The sequence below is a fragment of the Phalacrocorax carbo genome, chromosome 1 (assembly GCF_963921805.1).
Source record: "Phalacrocorax carbo chromosome 1, bPhaCar2.1, whole genome shotgun sequence".
Classification (NCBI taxonomy): Eukaryota; Metazoa; Chordata; class Aves; order Suliformes; family Phalacrocoracidae; genus Phalacrocorax; species Phalacrocorax carbo.
In genome coordinates, this window is record NC_087513.1 from 119,870,346 (window position 1) to 119,876,547 (window position 6,202).

The window sequence follows — 6,202 nt, forward strand, 5'->3', positions numbered from 1 at the left end:
ATATGTTGATGCTTCCAAAGATGGTTAGATAGTGTTATATTTGTTTAAAAGCACCTGTTGTCCTCATAAAGGACATTGCTATTACCTCTGGGTCACAACTTTCTGTTAAGAAGGTATCGACACTTCCAATTATAATGTATCTAGTTTGCATTCCTTACTACATCTTAACCTGATTCTTCAAGTGTTTTCAAACCTTCAGGGTTTTTTAGTTCAGTTCATGATGTGTTAATTTACAGAGAAGGACTTAGTCATTTAGTTGATAAGCATTTGATGCCTCTGTCCTCAATTTAAGAAGGGTTGAAGGATCAAATAGTATTTGAGATACTTTCTTCTTTCTGCTATGCTATTACAAACAGATTGTACAGATTAAAACCCTGTACAATCTTCAAACTCTGTGCAATCTGACAGTCATTGCTTTCTAGTCTAGGCCACAATTAATCTTACATCAATTAAAATTAAATTTTACATCCATTTCTGTTTAGCAATTACCATAAAGTGTGTAAGTACTTCAAGTACTCCATTCTCTGCAAGTACTCCATCCTTTACAGTCTTTACACTTGCTCTGTTATTCACATCTGTTCAAGTGATCTGTTCTTTACAAATGATGAACAGTAAAAGGTGCATACCCGTAAACTGAATCACAGATTAAACCACCGAGAACCTTTCACAGGACAAGTCACAGAACCACAGAATGGTAGGGGTTAGAAGGGACCTCTGGAGATCATCTCATCCAACCCCACTGCTTGAGCAGGCACACCCAGAGCAGGGGGCACAGTAATGCATCCAGGTGGATTTTGAATGTCTCCAGGGAAGGAGACCCCACAGCCTCCATGGGCAGCCTGTGCCACTGCTCTGGCACCCTCACAGGAAAGAAGTTTTTTCTCATGTTTAAGTGGAACTTCCTGTGTTCCAGCTTGTGCCCACTGGCCCTTGTCCTGTCACTGGGCACTATTGAAAAGAGCCTAGTCCCATTGTCCTGACACCCACCCTTTAGATATTTATAGGTATTGATGAAATCCCCCCTCAGTCTTCTCTTCTCCAGGCTAAACAAACCCAGGTCTCTCAGCTTTTCCTCAGAAGAGAGATGCTCCAGTCCCCTGATCATCTTCGTAACCCTCTGCTGGACTTGCTCAAGGAGTTCCACATCCTTCCTAAACTGGGGGGCACAAAACTGGACACAATACCCCAAATGAGGTCTCACTAGGGCAGAGTAGAGGGGGAGGATAACCTCTCTCGACCTGCTGGCCACACTCCTTTTCATGCATCCCAGGATACTGTTGGCCTTCTTGGCTACAAGGGCACATTGTTGGCTCATGGTCAGCTTGTTGTCCACCAGCACTCCCAGGTCCTTCTCAACAGAGCTGCTTTCCAGCAGGTCAGCCCCCAGCCTGTACTGGTGCGTGGGGTTGTTCCTCCCCAGGTGCAGGACATTGCACTTGTTCTTGCTGAATTTCATGAGGTTCCCCTCGGCCCAGCTCTCCAGCCTGTCCAGTTCTCGTTGGATGGCAGCACAGCCTTCTGGTGTATCAGCCACTCCTCCCAGCTGGGTGTCATCAGGAAACATGCTGAGGTTACACTCTATCCCATCATCCAGGTCATTGATGAATATATTAAACAGGACTGCACCCAGCACAGACCCCTGGGGAACACCACTAGTGACAGGCCTCCATCCAGACTCTGCCCCACTGATCATGACCCTCTGAGTTCTGTTGTTGAGCCAGTTCTCAATCCACCTCACTGTCTGCTCATCCAACCCACATTTCCTTAGCTTGCCTGTGAGGATGCTATGGGAGACAGTGTTGAATGCCTTACTGAGGTCGAGATAGACAACATCAACTGCTCTCCCTTTGTCGACCCAGCCAGTCACGCTGTCGTAGAAGGCTATCAGGTTGTTCAGGCATGATCTTCCCTTGGTGAAGCCATGTTACTACTTCTGATAACCTTCTTGTCCTCTACATGCCTGGAGATGACCTCCAGGGTGAACTGCTCCATCACCTTCATGGGATGGAGGTGATGCTGACTGGCCTATATTTCCCCAGGTCCTCCTTCTTGCCCTTTTTGAAGATGGGAGTGACATTTGCTGTCCTCCAGTCCTCGAGCACCTCTCCTGTCTTTCGTGACCTTTCAAAGATGATGGAGAGTGGCTCAGCAAGAACATCCGCCAGCTCCCTCAGCACTCATGGGTGTACCCCATCGGGGCCCATGGATTTGCAAGGATCCAGTTTGCATAGGTGATCTCTGACCCAGTCCTTCTCAGCCAATGGTAAGTCTTCCTTTGTCCCAATTTGTCCTCTCTCCTCTGGGGTCTGAGATGCCTGAGGGCCAGCCTTAGCAGTAGAGACCGAGGCAAAGAAGGCATTCAGTAACTCTGCCTTCTCTGCATCCTGCGTCGCCAGGGCCCCTTCCTTGTTCAGCAGTGGGCCCACTGTAACCCCAGTCTTCCTTTTACTGCTGATGTATTTAAAGAAGCCCTTCTTGTTACCTTTGACATGCATTGCCAGATTTAATTCCAAGTGGGCCTTGGCCTTCCTCGTCACATCTCCGCACACCCTGACAACATTCCTATATTCCTCCCAAAAATGTTCTTTAACTCCATCGTGTTTTCACTTTTTCATAGATGTAGTTGAGTCATCTAGACAAGAGTGTAAATAATCTGCAGTGTTGAGTAGCTATCATCAGCTTTGTTTTGTTATGCTCATCTCACCGTGTTTAAATATGGTAGGCAGAGGAACCTCAAGTCCTTTGATAACTCTCCAATCTGAAGAAATCATGGAAAAGTGGTCACTTGAGCAAAACAGGTGCCACTTTTTCAATCACTTTTCAGAATAGAAGCCATCTTACAGAAAGCTGGTTTGAAAGTGGTATTTTGATGTTGCACACACAACTTGAGCACTTTTAAATGAACTGCCTTCTAAGGAGGAGTAAAAAGCTTTTTCATGGGCCTGTACTTCTGAAAAATGAACTGGGGAAATGTTAAATAGCTTTGGATTTAAAAGTAATCAAAAGGCCAGCAAGTTAAACATTTAATTTTATTTTGGGGGTGAGGCCATAGGGTGTAGGATCCCTAATGCAGATCTCCTCCTTATGTTCTCTGTCATGTGCTCTACACCACAGGCAAATTTGAGTGGTGGAGGTCAAAGTTGTCTATGCCAGGTGACACTGTCAACCACAAGGTAGGAAGTGATTTGCTGCACTCTCCTGGGCCAGGTAGATGCTGTGGTCTTCACCATGCCTTTTGAAATATTTCTAGGTGGTTAGTATAGCATGAGGGATCACCGCCATGAAACGAGGGTAACACCTCTGCAGAGCAATTCATCTTTTTCTAAACCCTAGTAACTAAATCCAATGGGAAAACATGAGCTTTAGGCAGTAGCATTACTGCAACTAAATAAACATCCAAAGATGTGGGCCACTGTGATGGACACAAGTCACAGAAAGCAGAGCTTTGCTCCTGAGCTCCAGTTCTATCCTGTAAGTTATTAGAAGGAAAATCAGAAACTACCTGTACATGGTGTTTTCTGTGCTGGCTGCAAAATCTAGGGATACTCAAGGCGCAATTTTTCCACTTCAGTCCTTGCAGGCAATAAAATCTGATTGGATGGCACAATGCTATTCAGTGAACCAGATGGGAACAAAACTGGAACTTATAGTCAGTGAGCTTACAGGGTGTCGCATACTACTAAACCTCACTGATCTACTCCGTATTTACATGCAAGAATGAGGTAATTGCCCTAGGGTTTTTCCAAATAGCAATGTGGAAGCATGTTGAAGAAAATTAACTCCCTTGAGCAGGAGACAGAAGTGGTAGGAGGAAAAGAGAGCAGACTGCTGCAGAAATGGGCAGGCCTTGTGGCTTGGCCCGTTTGCCCAGAGCTCAACTGCGGCATTAACTGCCACTCTCTGTCAGGGGAGCCAGGCTTCCCGTTTGCTCTGTTGCACAAGTGCCTGCAAATTCAGGACCCTCTCAGTGATCAGAAGCTTTCACCTGATGATAGCAGCATCCCTGGAATGCTATAAACAAGAAAGCAATCTTTCCTGCTCCTCCTTTTGACAGTAAGGGAGAGGAAGGGAATAAGAAAGGTTTGAGAGGTTAAATGGAGCTGACAAAGGAAAAGCACAGAGCGAGCCCTAAAATAAGAGCCTCCTGGGGCTACAAAACCCAAGCCTGTGTTCAGAAGAAAATCCTTTCACACAATCCTAATCAAAGTCTCCTTGTTCCCAGAATAACAGCCCTGTCTACAGAATTAAGTTGTTTCCCTCCACTCAGAGATGACAGCACACAGCGGTCTTTCTCCGTGCTAACCTCACAGCCCTCATTTGCCTGCTCTCCGCTGTTCTCCAGGGAACAAATTGCAGGCACCACCCCCCGTGCACAGAAAATATCTTCAAAGACCAGGACACTTTATCTTTTACTCTTATAAATACACCAGCTCCACAATCAGAGCCCCTTTTTGACTCTCTCTGGATTCAGCATCTTGTGGCTGGTCTCCCACAGCTGATCTCACAGTCCCTGTTATCTGGGAGGCAGGGGACCTGATTTCAGTGGTTATTCATGTTTGGCTAAATACACTTTCCACTAGCAGCCATTAAATCCTGATCTAGAGACAGGAGACCCAATACTCAGTGTATCTACAGGGGTATTTATTCAGACAAGCTAGAAAAAGAAATCAGAATGGAAAATAACCTCTTGCTCACTTTGCCATTGTAGCTGATGTGTTCCAAGCAAAACAAAAGCAACCCTCTTCCACAGAAAGACTGGAAAACAAATGTTCACCTTCCCTTCAGAGGCCACTGCTGTGTGACTCACCAACCAACTTATAACCAAAAACACCACCCATAATTGCTCTGCAGTTGCCAAGTATTAAAGCTCAAGAAATCTAACATTTATCGTGGTAAGTGCTTTCTCCTGACATGGAGGATTTTCTGATCAGGCTTTTAATCCCTTTCACTTACAATGCACAGTGCTGTTTACCATCATATATGTGCACATGCAAGTACGTTATAGTTAGACCTGTTTTATGAAATGGTGGCTCAGTTTGACAGACAGGGTTGGGGAGCAAAGCTACCCATGGGCTGGCACAGCTGAGAACCCCACTTGGGTTCGCCTATACCTGAGGTCATAGATACTGTCCTCGTTCCCCTCCAGCTCACCTAGGCCATGTCTGACTCCCTCAGCATGGACCAGTGGAGGTGGGGCAAAATAATCCCAGCCAAGGCCTCGCAGTACACAGCTCCTGAGGGAGAAGGAGGAGGTTGCTTCGGATGACACTTTGCTCTCAGGAACTGTACGCCTGAGAGTGACTGAGGCTCATTAGGTGCACTCCTGGCACATGTCTGCTGGCTTGCTCTTGTTCAAAAGCAATCCAGTTTGGGTGCACTGTGTCTCCCCTGTGACATAAGGCAAAAGATGCCATAGCTGTGGAAGAACCTGAGATTTGCTTCAAAAACAAGTCAAAAGTTACGGAACTGAAGCAAAAAACACCCTTGGACAAAACAGCGCTGCCTCTGCATGCCTTGGTACTGTAGGAGAGTTTGGGTAGAAAGCTGATAAAGTGAACCCTTCCTGTAGTCTCTAGGAAAAGCAATACAGACAGGTCCTCTTCTGCTCTGAGGGCTCTCAAGCTGTTGATGAGTCTAGTGCAGGGCCAGGTCTTTTCCTCTCATTCACCGCCCAAAGTAATTTCTGCCTTCTGATATTTAAAAGAAATATAATCCCCTATTGGTAAAAACAGGAGCTTAACTACAGCTTTTGGTAGCTAGTCTCCCTACGTGCAGGACTACCACCACAGTACACAGTGCTGGCTAAGGAAGAGTTGTTTGGCAAACAGCTATTACAACCCAATACAACATTTGTAATTCTGTACCAGTAGAGCATCACTTGCATTGGCATTTGCTCTCAGGGACACTGCAGGATATCATACAGGAGGAGATCGGGATATTCAATGTGCAGTTCAAAGAGGTGATGGCTCAGATGTGTGGAAGCAGCAGATGCCTCCAGCTGGGGCAGAAAAGGTTAGACTGCAGGGCTTTTTCTGAGGGCCACTTCTCTGGGCACTGTGCTCACCTGATCTAAAACTAAGGCTAATCTATTGATCTTTTGAGCGTGTTGAAAGGCTTGCTGTTGCAGGAGAAGAAAGGACCTCTTGCAGGGGTCATACCTATGCTGAATGAGGAGTTCTTCCTGAGCGGTTGTTGTTACATA